General features: G+C 20.7%; 1 protein-coding gene across 6 annotated transcripts in view; it reads right to left on the minus strand.

The window, feature by feature from the left end:
* LOC122501078 (alpha-tocopherol transfer protein-like) overlaps positions 1–15,898 on the minus strand; it is a 69,396-nt gene that overhangs the window by 34,742 nt on the left and 18,756 nt on the right. The window contains exons 1-2 of one of the 6 annotated variants that reach the window (XM_043610331.1): positions 1,952–2,388; positions 1,217–1,322 (exon numbers count right to left, since the gene is read on the minus strand). The exons of 1 other annotated variant lie outside the window; for it this stretch is intronic. The gene's annotated coding sequence lies outside the window, so the exon portion shown is untranslated. Of the gene's footprint in view, positions 1–1,216; positions 1,323–1,790; positions 1,818–1,935; positions 2,389–15,898 lie in introns of those variants that run through there. 4 more of the 6 variants (XM_043610330.1, XM_043610333.1, XM_043610332.1 and 1 more) reach the window with 4 other exon arrangements.

Here is a 15,898-nt window from a genome sequence, read left to right on the forward strand (position 1 = left end):
AATTGAGGAAAGTTTTTAAAAATAATTGAAATTTTTCTAAAAATTTTATTAAAATTCTTGAAAATCATTGAATTTTGGAGAAGAATTTAATTATTTCTAATGATAATAAAAATTTTGATGAGAATTTTACAAAGTTTTTGATCATGATTGAATGTCTGCGAAGAATATTATTACTTTTGTAAATAATTTAATTTCTGCAATCATTTGTAATTTTTCTAAAATTCTACAATTTATGTCGTAGAATTTAGGAACTTTTCGACTTTTCTCAATAAAATTACGAACAAAAATATATTACTGTTAATATATATTGAAAATAAATTGTTATTAATTTGCAACTATTAATAAATTACTATTTATTACTAATAGTAATAAAATACTATCAATCAGCTATTATAAATAAATTACTCGATAAATTATTATTAATTAGATAAAAATAATAAATAATAATTATTCTTTAAGAAAAACGCAAGTTTTAAAAATTAAAAACACTTTTTGTAAGTTTATGCAAAAGTTATTAATAACGTTTTACTTTTGTAATAATTTTCACGTTCTTAATAAAAATTAACTTTTTAATAAGTATCATTAATTTTGATTTTCGAACTATTATATACACTTAATTATCCTCTTGATGGTTTAAAAGAGATAAGAGTTTCTTGAGAGTTTGTTAGATGACTCTAGTAGTCGCAAATAAAGCGGTGAAAAACCGGTTTGCAAACTTTGTTTTTATAAGATTTTTATCGCTTTGAAAGAAACACTTTGTTAATAATGTTATAGTAAAATGGGTAAAATTATTTTCTTTTCAAATAGAAAAAGCGAAAATTTATATTTTCACTAGTTCATTAAATTCATTTAATATTTTTGCATTTATGCATTTTAAAAATTTAATTACTTGTTAATTATGTAATTAGAAGAAGCATTTTTATACATTTATGGGTTAAATAATTACAATGATATTAATTTTATTTTAAAACTAAATTCACTAATTTAGAAGAGAAAATTTTTCTTTGACTATATGCAGAGAATAATTAACAAGCAATAATTATAAACATATATTCAAATGAGTGTATAATAACATTAATAACAGTAAAAAATAAAAATTAAAAAAGCAAAATAGTTTTGATGATATAATTTTTATATTATGAAAATGAAATAGAATCGAAAATACTTCCTCTATGAGGAAGTAATATAAAGAATTTTTTTCTGTTGTGTTCCTTACTTGCATTTCTGTTATCTACACTAAAAAAAAGAAGAATGCCTCTACATTCAAATTAACAACGCGGAAAAATGCAGTTTCTTTCGTAGCACTTTTTTTTTGTCACGGTCTAAATAACAAAAAAAATACATAAGAACAATAATAGGTATAAAATTGAGTAAAAAAATGTTTTCAAAAATTGTTAAATATCGAGAAGGAGAGGAAAACGATGAAAAATAATTAATTCAAATATTACTAAATAGAAAAAATATTGAATTATTTAAAAAAAAGGATTTTTTTAAGGTAACATCATCTATACTCAATCGGAACCAATAGTAGATCAATAATTATAAATTAATCAATAATAATAAAAATAATGATACTAAGAATAATAATTAATTAATTATATAATTAATTAATAGTTTAATAGTTTAAAATATTAAAATAATTGAGTATAAAAAGAACTTTTATTATTCATAAATATATTTGAAATATAAAATTTTTTTAATACCAATTTAATTAAACTGTGAATTTATTATCTACTGATCCACTAATGGTTCCGATCGAGTTTAGATTCCGTTATTTTATAGAGTGTTACTTTTAAAAATTTGAATTTTGTTTTAAAGAATAACAAGGATTTTAATTAATAAGAGAAAAAAAAATGCAGTCGCGGAGAAATATTCTTTTGAGAATTGAACTGTCGTTGGGCAAAAATTTTATCAATAAGAAAAATCTGTTCTCACAAGAAAATTTATATACTATATGCGTGTAAGCCGCCCTTCAGCAAAAGCTGCCGTCAGGGAACTGTCGGAACTTCTCTTGATCTTCTTCAACAAGAGTTGGCAGCGGAGATTTTTACTGTCAGCAAACGAAGCACCAAGTCAACCGGTTTCTACACGCATTTTTGCGAATTTAATAACAAAACTTGTGCGTGCACGAGACTTGAATATTATCAACAAAATTCTTAGGGCGATATCTATTTTCTCTTTTATGCATTTTTTATTTTGTTTTACTTTTGTTTTTGTTTCGTCTTCTTTTCCTTTATTCAGGCAGTTTTTTTCAGGAATTAAAGCTTGTTATCCTTGATGAGAAGTTTGGGTTAATGCACCACTGGCTTTTTGAGTCGAATTCTTGTTTGTTTTTCTATTTTTTCTTCATCTTTTCGTTCTTGTTCTTCTTTTCTTCCTTCTTCTCTTTTTCTTTTTCTTCCTTTTTTCTTCTTTTTACCTTCTTTATTTTTTCTTCTTCTTCTTTGCTTTTCTTACTTTCCTTTTTTCTCCTTTTCCGACCTTTCTTTCGTTTTTATTTTTTCTTTTCTTACTTTTTTTCTTTTTTTCCTTTTTCGTCCTCCTTTTTTTAATTTTCTCTTTTTTCTTTTCCTACTTTTCTTTTTTCACCTTTTCCTTCTTCTGTTTCTTTTTTATTTTTCCCTTTTTATGTTTTCTTTTTTTTCTTTTCTTATTTTTCTTTTTTCTCCTTTTCCTTCTTTTGTTTCGTTTTTTTCTTCTCTTTCCCCTTTTTATGCTTTCTTATTTTCTTTTCTTACTTTGTTTTTTTATTTTTTCTTTCCTCTTTATTTTATTTTCTGTCTATTCTTTTTTTCTTCTTCTTCTTCTTTCCTTTTCTTCTTATTTTTTTTCTTTTTCTTCTTTTTACCTGTTTTTTATTTTCTCTTCTCTTCTTTTTTTCTTTCTTCTATCAGCACGGAGAAAAAGGATTTTTACATTAACAAAAGGATTGTTAATATAGAACTAACAAATTTATTTTTTTGTCCTAACAATTCAAATTTTTTCTAATAACAATAACTCTGTTGAGGTAACAAAAAATTTTTTTACCTCAAAATATTGTAATCAAACAAAATTTGTTAGTTATATATTAACAATTCTTTTTTCTCTGTGAGTTTCGCTCTTCCTTTTCTTCTTCCTTTTTCTCTTTTATTTTTCAACTTCAATTTTTTTGATGTTGAAAGTCAAGTTGAGTTCTATTTTTCTTCACCAAAAAAACACTGCACGAGGCAAAAAATGTAACCACTAGTTTTATGTGATCTTTATACTGATCCTCACTGACGAGCAATACACATAAAACTGTTGATGAAATTGGTCAAATCTTGTGGTAAAACCATTTTGTATTTGTAATTCAGCCTATGAGAAAGTTGCGAGGTAGGGTTTAATGGCCTTTCTATAAAGTGTGTACGACGTAAACTCTTGTGCACAATTATTGTTATCTCATTGACGAGACGTGAGATATTGTTTTTTATTGCTGAATATGTAATAGCGTAGGTGATCAGTTACATAGGCATATTGTGTATATATTATTTAACATCAGGATCGGATTTCATTCATACTCTAACAAATTATTTTTCCTTTTTTTAATTTTATCATCGCCCCCAAACATATTATTTATTTATTCAGATTTTAATATTTTAATTAACAGTTCGAAGAAATCTAATAAAAAAACGCTTATAGTTTAAAAATTTAATTCTAATTTTAGTAGAAAAAGAATAAATTTATAAACTTATAAATATATTTATTAATTTTTTTGTTTATTCAGTTGAATCCTGAATTGAAAGAATTCCCATTTTCTCTATATATTAATGCTTTAACAGATATTTTACAATAAATTCAGAAAAAAAATTTTTTATTTCTATTTCTATAATATATATGGTTCATTTATTCTAAATTTCTCTCCATAGAAAATTGAATTTATTTTGTGAAAGTATAATAAAATTCTAATTTTTTGTTACTTATGGGAATTCATTTCCTCCATATATGTAAACAAGGAACATATTAATTTGCTTTAATGCATTCTCATTTATTGCTTTTTAATAAATAATAAAAGGTTGATGTGAAATAATTTTTAAATTTCTTCCTTTAAATAAAATCGAGTAAAAGTTTTTTTTTAATTAAAACAGAAGATATAAAAAGAGAATTTATTACAATATTTTAGATAAGCAGTTATATAGTAAATAATAAAAGTAATAATAAAAATAAAAATTTTTTTTAAAAATAATACTTGAAATTAAAATAGAAATAATAATAAAAGTAAAATAATAAAAATTAATCAAATTTCCCTAAAACTTGTTACTTTGGGATTTTTTTAAATTTTTGGTTACGAATATGATTTTAATATTTCAAAATGACCCCAAAAACCTCCGAGTAATAAGTTTTAATTGTTTCAAGCAAATCCGAGTGATAGTAAATAAGATAAAAATTTATTTAAATAAGATTGTAATCCAAAGAAAAATATAATTAATAATATTAAAAAAATTTATTTTTTAATTTAAAATTGTTAATAAAAGTAATGCAAATAGTGTTAATTAATTACTTTCGTAAAAATTCTGCTATTTGACGATTAGCTTAATTAAATTCAGTCTTCAATCCATCAATTTTCCTTCTGGTGACTTCTAAACGATTCAATGATAAGTGAAAATTATGATTGAAGATGATTGATTTTCATTTCATTTTATGCTATACCCAGGACATGACATAATCATGAAATCATTGAAAGTTTATTATATAACACAGACTACTTATTTTGGCATACTACCACTTTGTACATACCAGTTTTTAACTTTTATTTCCACACACTTCTTGGTAATGTTATATTTTCCCTAAAGAAATTTACAAATTCTAAGTAAAAAATAACGAATAAAAAATTTACTCAAAACTTACATTTACATTTCCATTTACATTTACATTTACATTTACAGTTTTACCAATTCATATAAAGTTTACTAAAAAAACCTTCATAAAATTTTTTTAAGAATTCTTTTTTTTGTTTTTTTTTCTTTCTCAATTTCAAGAATAGTAATATTACTAAATAAACGGAATAAAAAAATACCAGCAATAACAGATAAAAATAAAAATAGTTAAAATTTATTAACATATATGTTAATTTTCGATTATATTTTTCTAAATTTTTGAGGAAAGAACAATTTTTATGGTATTTATTTAATGTATGAGGCGAATATAAAGAAAAGGACATTCGAAACTTGTGTGTATATATTTGACCTAGACTCAAGGAAATGATGGGTCTCCTCTCTATATGTCATTTCAGTTTGAAAGCTTTTCAGTATATATATACTGGAAGCTGTTTTTGCACCTATACACACACAAAATGAACTTTCTTCTCTCACGTTACCAACAACTTTAATAATGACTCTTATGGTTTACTGTTACGCTCAGTGGTTTTACCAATTTTATGTGACTCGTGACATTTCTAAATGCAATTTTAGAATCCATTATTACACAGTACAACCGAAATAAATAATTAAAGACTGGGAAGTAAGAATAATAATAATAAAAACATAGACTTACTGCAAAAAAAAATATATCTTATGACAAAGGTAATTAAATTATTATTCAAATGAAGGTAGAAATAAAATTTTTATCTATTCGATTTTTTTATAAATGCAATTTTGTATTTATTTTTTATTTTCAGTTACTTGTACCTATTTCTACATTTATAAAAATTTTTATTAAAAGTACTGAAAAAAATTAAATTTTTATAATTCGTAAGAAAATTCTGAATTTTTGTATCTTTTTTGTTTGACTCATAAACTATAAAATTACCACGAATTCTAATACAAAACCTTCAAGTTTGTCTATTTCTGACAAAAATTTCTTTTTAAAAGAGTTGCGTTTACAATTTTCATAAATAGATGAACTTCAAGGTTTCAATTTGAAATTTTAGAAAATATCAATTTTCAATAAATTTAAATAGAAATTCTAAGAACAACTGATTATAGAAATTCAATTATTTTCAAAAGTAATGAACTTCTTCGCATAAATTCAATTATGTTCAAAAATTTTTTAAAACTCTTGTCTACATTTCAATTATCTTTATACATAATAAAATTCTTCTTAAAAATTCAATTATTTTCAAAAAATTTAATAAAATTCTTGTAAAAATTTCAATTATCTTAAAAAATGTTCCTCATTTCAATTATTTTTAATATCTAATATTTTAAAAAAAAATTTTACAAAAGAATTCTATTATTTAAACAAAATTTTGACAAAATTCTAAAATTTTAATAAAATTTCGCTATACAATTCAATTATTTTTAATACAATTCTTCTTAAGAATTCAATTATTTTCACAAATAATACAATTTTTTGTGGGAATTCAATTATTTAAAAAAAAATTTAATAAAATTCTTCGCTAAAAATCAATTATTTTTATAAACAATAACATTTTTCTTATGAATTCAATTATTTAAACCAAATATTGATAATATGATTTATAAATTTTAAAAATTATAATAAAATTGGTCGTAGAATAAAATTATTATCGTAAAATATAACATTCTTTCTAGGTATACAATTATTGTCAAAAATATTTGTAATAATCTACGAAAGAATTAAATTATTTTCTTAAAAATATAATTCTTCACAGCAATTCAATTATTTAAGAAATTTTCATAAAATCCTTTACAAGAATTCAATTCTTTTTAAAAATAATAAAATACATCGCAGAAATTCAATTATGATCAAAAGTTTAAATTTAAAAAATATTCACATCAAAAATTCAATTATCTTTATAAATAATATAATTTTTCTCCAAAATTCAATTATCTTTATAAATAATACAATTTTTCTCGAAAATTTATTTATTTTGAAAAATTTGAATAAAATTCTTCACGAGAAATTAATTATTTTCATGATTAATAATATTTTTTTCTCCGTAATTCAATTATTTTGACAAATAAAATAAAACAAACCTTTAAAAATTTGTTTAATAAAATTCGTTGTAAGAATTCAATTATTTTCATAAATAACAAAATTTATCGCAGAATTTCAATTACAAAAATTGAATTTTGAAAAACTTACAAATGATTGCAAAAATTCAATTTTTTTTAAATGTAGTAAAATTCTTATCTCAAAATTCAATTATGTTCAAAATTTACAAAAAAATCTCGACAAAATCCCAATTATTATCTCTTTAAATAAAACAATTCTTCTTTAAAATACAATTATTTTCAAAAATTTTTAATACGTTTCTTGTCAAAAATCAATTATTTTCAACAATTTCCCTCATTTCAATGATTTTTAATATCTACTATTTTAATAAAATTACCTAAAAGAATTCAATTATTTAAAAACAATTTTAATAAAATTCTACGCAAACATTTAATTATTTTAATGAACAATAAAAATTTGAAAGGAATTCAAATATTTACAAATTTTTTATAAGTTTCTTCTCAATAATTTAATTATTTTTGGAAATAATAAAACTTATTGCAGAATTTCAATTATTTTTAATGCAATTTTAATCAAATTCCTTGAAAAATGTAACTATTCTAAAAAATTTTATTAAAATTCGTGAAAACAATTCAATTATTTAAAAATTTGTTAATAAAATTCCTTATAAGGATTAAATTTTAAAAAACATTCAATTATTCTATAAATAATTTACTTTTGTATTTAAATAATTAAATTCTCGTAGAATTTTCTAATAAAAATTGATATGAAAATAAATTTTAGTTTAAATATTATTTAATAATACAATATGAAAATAATTTTTAAGAAGTTACAGTAACAATATTCTTATAATATTTTTAATTTTAATTATTAATATTTTAATATTAATTATTATTAATTATTATTACTATTATTAATTATTTAATATTTTTAATTTACAATATTTTTAATTTTATTTTTCATATAATTTTTACTAATTGTTTAAAATTAATTCGAATAGAGATACAAATTTGTCATTTATTAATATTATTTTGATATTCTTCTATTAAACTGTAAGATTCACTATACAATAACTAACTTTCTAATGGACTCAGTGGAAAAACAAAAATGTCTAATTATATTACTTTATTTTCATTATTACACTACAACGGTGTTTACATCTATACCGAACTTAAACTTTTGAAGCGCCAACCTTCATATTGTATCTGTTTTTATATGTTACAAATGTAACTTTTAGAATTAGGGAGTACGTAATGTACAAAAGGGCATGTCCCGTTATGTTATTAAATAAATAAATATAATATAAAATAATGATTTTAAAGTTGATTAATTTCAAAAAGTTTTTGTTTAATTAAAACCAAAATGAATTTTTATTAGTTATTTTAGGTAAGATTCAATAAATACTTACACATTAGTGGACTGAAAAAAAAATTTATTTGATTCAAATAACCGATTAATTGACTATTATCAATTAAATATTTAATTAAATCAAATAATATTTATTCGAGTCAATTAAATGGTATTTGCTTCAAATACTGAAATTGTTGGTTCAAATACCATTTAATTGAGTCCAATAAATATTATTTGATTCTAGTAAATATTTAATTGATAATAGTCAATTAATCGGTTATTTGAATCAATTAAATTTTTTTTAGTGTGGTTTATATTATAGAATTAATTATATTATAGAATTAATTTTCTTTTTGAAATAATTCAAAATTGAAGTTAACCATCACTCCGAGTCAACCTTTGACTCTGAGTGATTGTAAACTTCAAATTTCAATAATATTTTTAAATTTAATTAAATATTGGAAATAAAAAAGGAAAAATATATTTACATATGAATTTTATTTGCACTTATAAAGTTCACTTATGTTTTCAGAAACTATTTCTAAATTTTTATAAATTTTCATGATTCTAAGTATAGTTTGATTCTATTCTAGTTTGATAACTTTCTCTTAGCAAAAAAGTACATCGTAAGCATTTTTAATGTCGGCAAAAAAAAAAATTTACAATTTACCTTCTCAATTTGAGTGCGAATTAATATGTTTTTTTCGGTTAAATTTTCCTTAATTATTTTATTTTTTTTTATTACAAGGAGTGGTTTTCAATAATTATTTATCGTTGATGCTCCATTAATGAAGGCAGAATAGGAAAAAAAATTTACACTTTCAAATATAATTTATATCCGCATGTATGTTTATGGTGTAATATAAATATATATGTAGTGCATAAACCAAGTATTCGTGTAATTAAATTATCTAATAGATGAATCAAAATTAGAAATATATTTCACGTGTGCTACTGGTTTATTTACACTTAAATGCGAAATAAAGTATCTTTTAATAGATTTATATTAAATAGGTTCGTGCCTGCTTACATATTAACTGAATAAACCCGAGTTACATTCTATTTACATAATGCATGCTTTTTCATCACAGATGTAAAATAAACAGTTTATATTTGTTCAGAGAAAGAGATTTATATTTATTTGCACTTATTTTAAAATACGTAATTGCCTTTTTTTCTATATTCAAAATTTTGTCAAATTTATGGGGAAAAAAATTAGGCAAAAAAAATATTAAAAAAAAAGAATAAAAAAAATATTAAAATAAAAAAAAGTATAAAAATATTATTAAAAAAGTATAAATAAATATAAATAAAGCAATAAATATTTATTAATGTCAGTAACAATAATGATAATAATAACACTAATATTAATGATACTTATTATTATTATAAAAAATCATTAAAATTAACTTCTTTTATCCAAAGTCTCGTGCTAAAATCTTGCCATATAAACAATAAATTATTTTCTAAATTTTTTTTTTCTAAAATTACTAAAGTACATACAAAAATTTTTTCAATAAAAGATATCTGACTTTTTATCTTCCTTCTTACTTGCAAGTTGCAACTTAATTATGTCTGACTAAAAAACACTTTTTTCACTTTAAAGAAAAAAATTGAGCCTTCTTAGAAAAGAATTGTAGCTCTTAATTTAAATTAAGAGGAAATAAGCATTTTGTAGCATTGTTAAATTGAAGGTAAATTCCGTCTGACTAAGATAAACTTTTTCCACTTATGTAACCCAGAAGAAGAAGGTTTTTAAATGCAAAGAATAATAGTAATATGCAAATCGTCTTTATAAAAATAAGTGTGTCTGACTTTCTGACTTTTTCTACTTAAATGTAAATTCCGTCTGAAGGAGACGTACTTTTTTCACTTCGGATGTTAAAAACAAAATATAATACAAATATAATTGAAAGTAGCCAGTAAGAATCGTTTAGAAAAATACTTTGGCTTTTTTCAACTTCAAAAAAATTTTCGTCTGACTATTAATATCGTTTTCTACTTAAAGTACGAAAAACTGAATTTTCTCCTAAATAAAACTTTTTTATAACCGAAATAATAATTGAATAATAATTTTATAACTGAGCGTAGAAAACTTTAAAATGTTTCAAGTTTTCAAAAAGTTAGATAAGATTTTTTTTTTATTTATCAAAGTTTTTTAATTGAAAGATAAATTGTGTCTGACTAAAACTGTCTCGTTCCACTTGAAACCCAAAAAATAAATTTTCCAGAAGTGATATTATTTCTATTAAATAAGTATAGGTATATTTATTTAAACTATTTGAAAAAAGACTCTTACTATTTAGCTTTCTCCACTCAAAGTATGAATTCCGTCTGACAAACACTCTCGATTTCTACTAAGAAACAAAAATTCTTATTTAAAAATTTAAAACAAAAGAAAATATTTATTCAAAACGTAGGAAAATTATTTATTCAAATCTCAACAGTATTTGACATATTAATTTTTTTTCTCCCTTACTATATGTTAATTCTGTCTGACTAGATATGTCCTTTTCCACTTATCAAACACAATTCACAATCTAATTGTTTTTAAATAAACTACTAATGCAGTATTTGGAAATTTATTTCCTAATTGAAAAAACAAATTTATTATCAGGAAAATAAAAAAAAATTCTAAAACCAGTGTTAAAAATAAATGCAGTAAAATTTATTTAGAAAAAAAAATATAATTTATGAACATTAAATCATATGGTTATAAATTATACAACAGAAAATTTTAAATACAATAGTTGTAAAAACTTGAGTGCGAAAAAAAAATTCTGTCACAAGTCATAATAATTGCGTAATAATCAGTAGATTTAAATTCATATTCTTTTTTGATGATTCTCTGCAAGCTGTTGTCTCGTCTCTGATGAATTATTGCACTTGAAAGATAATTTTTCAAAATTCTTTTTTCGTCTCATAGAAAAACTGTCAACTCCAGAAATTTTCTACAATATTTTCTTTATTGTTATTTTTATTATTATTATTATTATTATTATTATTATTATTATAACAAATATTTTTTTATTGTATTATTGCTACTATTTTTATTATTATTAATATTATTATTACAATTATTAATTTTATTTTTTATTGAATCACCATTTATATTTTTTTATTATTAGATATTATTTTTTAATTATTTATTAATTTATTTTATTTTATAATAAATAATTTTCTTTTATAATAAAGAATAAATCCTATCGTACATCAATACTCTTCAAATATTGAAAATAACAATAATAAATCAAGAAAATGAATTATGCTGAATTGTTGTTACAATTAAATTAAATATAACGTTTAAACAAATAATATTTAATTAAATATTATATTTATTTATACTTACAGTAATTTTTTATCATATATTTTATTTTACATTATTATTGTTCAATTTCTTTAAAAAGAATGTAAATATTTTTTCAATTAAGTTTATTTTAAATAATTTTCTAGTTATAATCATTTATTTTATTTTTTATTTTATTCAGAGAAAAAAAGTATTTGTTTTTCGTTGAAATAGATTTTTTCCCTAATACAATACAATTGTATGTTTGTTTTACTACATTAATAAGGCCCCTGAGTCAGAACTTCCCATTCTACGTTTCTGTAAATAAATTTGCCTTCAGGGAAATTATATTCTAATAATTCTGATAAACCCTGTTACAAAACTTTAAATAATTTATAGATGCAATTAAGAGAAGTGATTCGAAAATTAATTCACATAAAATTTTCGAATTATTTATTTCATACTTATATTTAAATTTTTTTTTAATATTCTTTTTTCTTTTTTTTTCTTTTTTTTCTTTTTTAATAATTTTTTCTCCATTTTTAATATTCTTTTTTTCTTGTTTCTATTATATTTTTTTCTCTTTTTTAATATGCTTTTTTTCTTTATTTAATAAATGATAAACGATTTTTTTTAAATTATAAAATGACTAGACAAATATTTATCCTGTGGGGGAAACTTTATAAGACTTTATATCCACACTCTATGGAATGAAAATAGACAGAGTGAATTATATAAATTTCTCATAAAATTTATTTTCCATGTGTTCACGTGTGTGGAAAATTCGAGTAGATTGTATATGGTTAAATTAAATATAATATATAATTTAGAGATTATATATTATAAAATCTATTACAATGCTGCTGTGTATTACTTGTATAGTGTGGTTATAAATTTTCTTGAGTTACGATGCCTTCTAAAATAAAATGTTAATTTGACATTTTACAACAATGACGTTCGGGGTGCCAATAATTGTCAATGTCAACGAGCTTCCTGATTCATCTTTAATGCTTGTCACACATTTATTATTCCTCCTTCGAAATAACAATGATACATCATAATTAATTACATAATTCATCTTTCGTTTTTTCGCAAACTATAAAAAGTATGATTACATTACTTTTTTGTTCTTCTATTATTTAATATTCTCTTTGAAACATACATTAACATTACCTAATAATAATCTAATAATAATAAAAAAATTTTATTTGATACAAAAAAATTGTAATAGATTAATGAATAAATGTTAAATAATATAATTATTTAACAACAGTAACTGCAAATTTAACAACAAAAATTTTAAAATTAAAAAAAAAAATAAAAATAGAATGAATTTGTACATTATATTAAATAATAATTATTTAACAATAAAAATTAAAAAATTATTTTAAAAAATATTACAAAAACAAGAACAATAATTTGTAAATTAATAAAAGAAAAGATAAAAAATATATTTCCTTTATAAAATTAATTTCTTTTTTATTACATAAAAATAATTATTTTTTCTCCATTTCAATTACACTGTTAAATAATAAAAGTAGTTTGAGGTGCATTAGGTATTGTAATATTTCAATAAGGAAGCATAAAAAAATCCATTTCTCTTAAAAGATCTTGTTCATAAATTATGCGAATAGAAAAGGTTCTCGAAGATTGGAAAAAAAATCGATAACGTATTCTTGGGGCTTTTTCAATTTATTCAATATTCTATGAATTTTATTTCAAAGTGAATAAAAAAAAAGTATGTTTTTTTTATTTCTCTTCTATGAGACAGTGCATTAAAAAAAAAAAGCTATCATCACTGTGAAGATGTTTATTTATTCAATAACTTGCATTTATTTTGCTCTTTAAGTCAATGTGGATTTATAGAAAGAAGAAGTGTATATCTATACACAAAAAAAGTTTTCCAATCACTTTTGCTTATTTCATTGTGATAACACACGGTTAATTTAATTTGAATATATAGAATTTTTTGCAATTCGTTTTTATAATTACGAAAGTTATTCTTGACGTCAGTTAATGGTAGTTGTTGGTAGAAAAAATCTAGTTTCCGTATTTTTTTGCTTCATTAATAATTTAATTTTAATATTGTACTGGTCGTGTGATTTTTCTCTTTGGATTTTCTTTTTTCTCTTGGAAAATATGTTTGTGTTGTTCTTTTGAAAAAAATATCTTTATTTGGGGGCTTTAATAAGAGAGCAGGTTATTTTTTTAGGGCTTAAAATGATTGTTTTCTTCACTAGGAGTAAAAAGTGGTCTTTTCTTCTCTAGGGTTGAAAAAGATTACTTTGCCCCCTAGAGTGAACTCATAAACAATGAAATTGACAAGAATTCTAATACAAAACCTTCAATTTTTTCTATTCCTTACAATAATTTATTTTTAAATAACTTAATTTTTAAAGAACTATCAAAAAATTATTACTTATTTTTCAATTTTTATTTTAATTATTTTTAATATCTATACTATTTTAATAACATTTTCCACAAGAATTCAATTATTTAAACAATATTTTAATAAAAATTTCACAGGAATTCAATTATTTTTAATTTTTTAATGAAATTTCCACAAAAAATTCAAATATACTCAAAGAATTGAAAAAAAATAGTTCTGATAAATTCAATTATTTCGAAAAATATAAATAAAATTCTTCGCAAGAAATCAATTATTTTCATAAATAATAAAATTTTTTTCCAGAATTCAATTATTTAAAAAAAAAATTTGATAAAATGCTTTATAAATTTCAAAAATTATAATAAAATTGATCATAGAATACAATTATTTTCATAAAATATGTAACACTCTTCCTAGGAATACAATTATTGTCAAAATTGTTTGTAAAAATCTTGGAAACGATTCAATTATTTTCGTAAAAAATAAAATTCTTCGAAGCAATTCAATTATTTAAGAAATTTTAATAAAATTCTTCCGAAAAATCCAATTATTTTTAAAAATAAACATTTTCACAGAAATTCAATTATTTAAAAAAATTTTAATAAAATTCTTCGTCAGATTTCATTTATTTTCAATTTTTTAATAAAATTTCTGAATGAAATTTAATTTTTTTTTAAAGTTTTAAAAAATTCTGAGAAATTCAATTATTATTTTAAAAAATTTGATTAAAATTCTTCACAAGAAATTAATTATTTTCATAATTATTAATATTTTTCTCCTGGAATTCAATTATTTTCACAAATAAAATTCTTCACAGGAATTCAATTATTTTTAAAAATTTTGCTAAAATTCTTCATAAAAATTCAATTTTAAGAAATATTTCATTATTTAGTAAATTATTTATTTTTGTATTTAAATAATTGAATTCTCAAAAAATTTTCTAATAAAAATTGATTAAATAATGAATTTTACTTAAAATTTTAAATTATAATTTGAATATTAAGAGCATTATAGCGTGAATTTTTAGAAATAATTGAATTTTGAAAAGGGATCAAAATTAAAATCTTTGAAAATTTGAATTTATAGTTACAATATTCTTATGATATTAAATAATGATTTTATCACTCTGTTATCTTAAATTTATTATAAAACTCGAAGAAAGGGAAATTTCTTCGTGTTTTATAATAATATTCTCAGAAGTTATTGAATTTCAGAAAGTTTGTATATTTGATATTATAATTGAATCTTAATTCCTATAGAAAAATAATAATGATTAAATATTTATTTAAAAAAAAAGTTATTGATGTTTTTCAATAATTTTAAAATTAAAGAAATTCATAAATAATTGAATAGAACATTTTTTTGAGTATATTCAATAATTTTTAGAGTAAAACAGAATTTTTTTTTTTAGTCAGAGAAAAAGTGAAAATTTTGCCTAAAAATCAGGAAAAAGTCAGGTTAAAATAAAATTAAATTTTTGTGGCAACTCTGAAAATATAAGAAATGAAAATAAAACACTAGAAGAAAAATAAGAAAAATTATAGTTTAAGAAATTAAATTGTTTTCCCTAGAGCAGAAAGGGGTCATTTCTCTCCCTAGTGTGGTTTCTTTCTGGTATGTTATAACTTTCTGGTTATATTATTATATATATAATTATTATTATATATATAATATTTTTGACACAGAAATTATACTATAGAAGTAAATAGAGAACTAAAAAAATAGAAGCAAAATAAGAATAATGATAGTCAAAGAAATACTTTAGGAAAATAAGAAAAGAAAGTAAAAAAAGAAGAAAAAAAAAATAAAAAAAGAAACTAAAAAAAATTTAATCGTTTTCCCCAGAGACAAAAGAGACCATTTCTCACCCTAGTGTGGAAAGTGGGCAATAAATTTGTTTATTTCTGGTTATAATATTTTTGACCCAGAAATACTATAGAAGTAAATAGAAAACTAAAGTAAAAGTGTAGAAGGAAAAGAAG

This window comes from Leptopilina heterotoma, unplaced genomic scaffold (assembly GCF_015476425.1).
Source record: "Leptopilina heterotoma isolate Lh14 unplaced genomic scaffold, ASM1547642v1 Lhet_199, whole genome shotgun sequence".
NCBI classification, from domain to species: domain Eukaryota; kingdom Metazoa; phylum Arthropoda; class Insecta; order Hymenoptera; family Figitidae; genus Leptopilina; species Leptopilina heterotoma.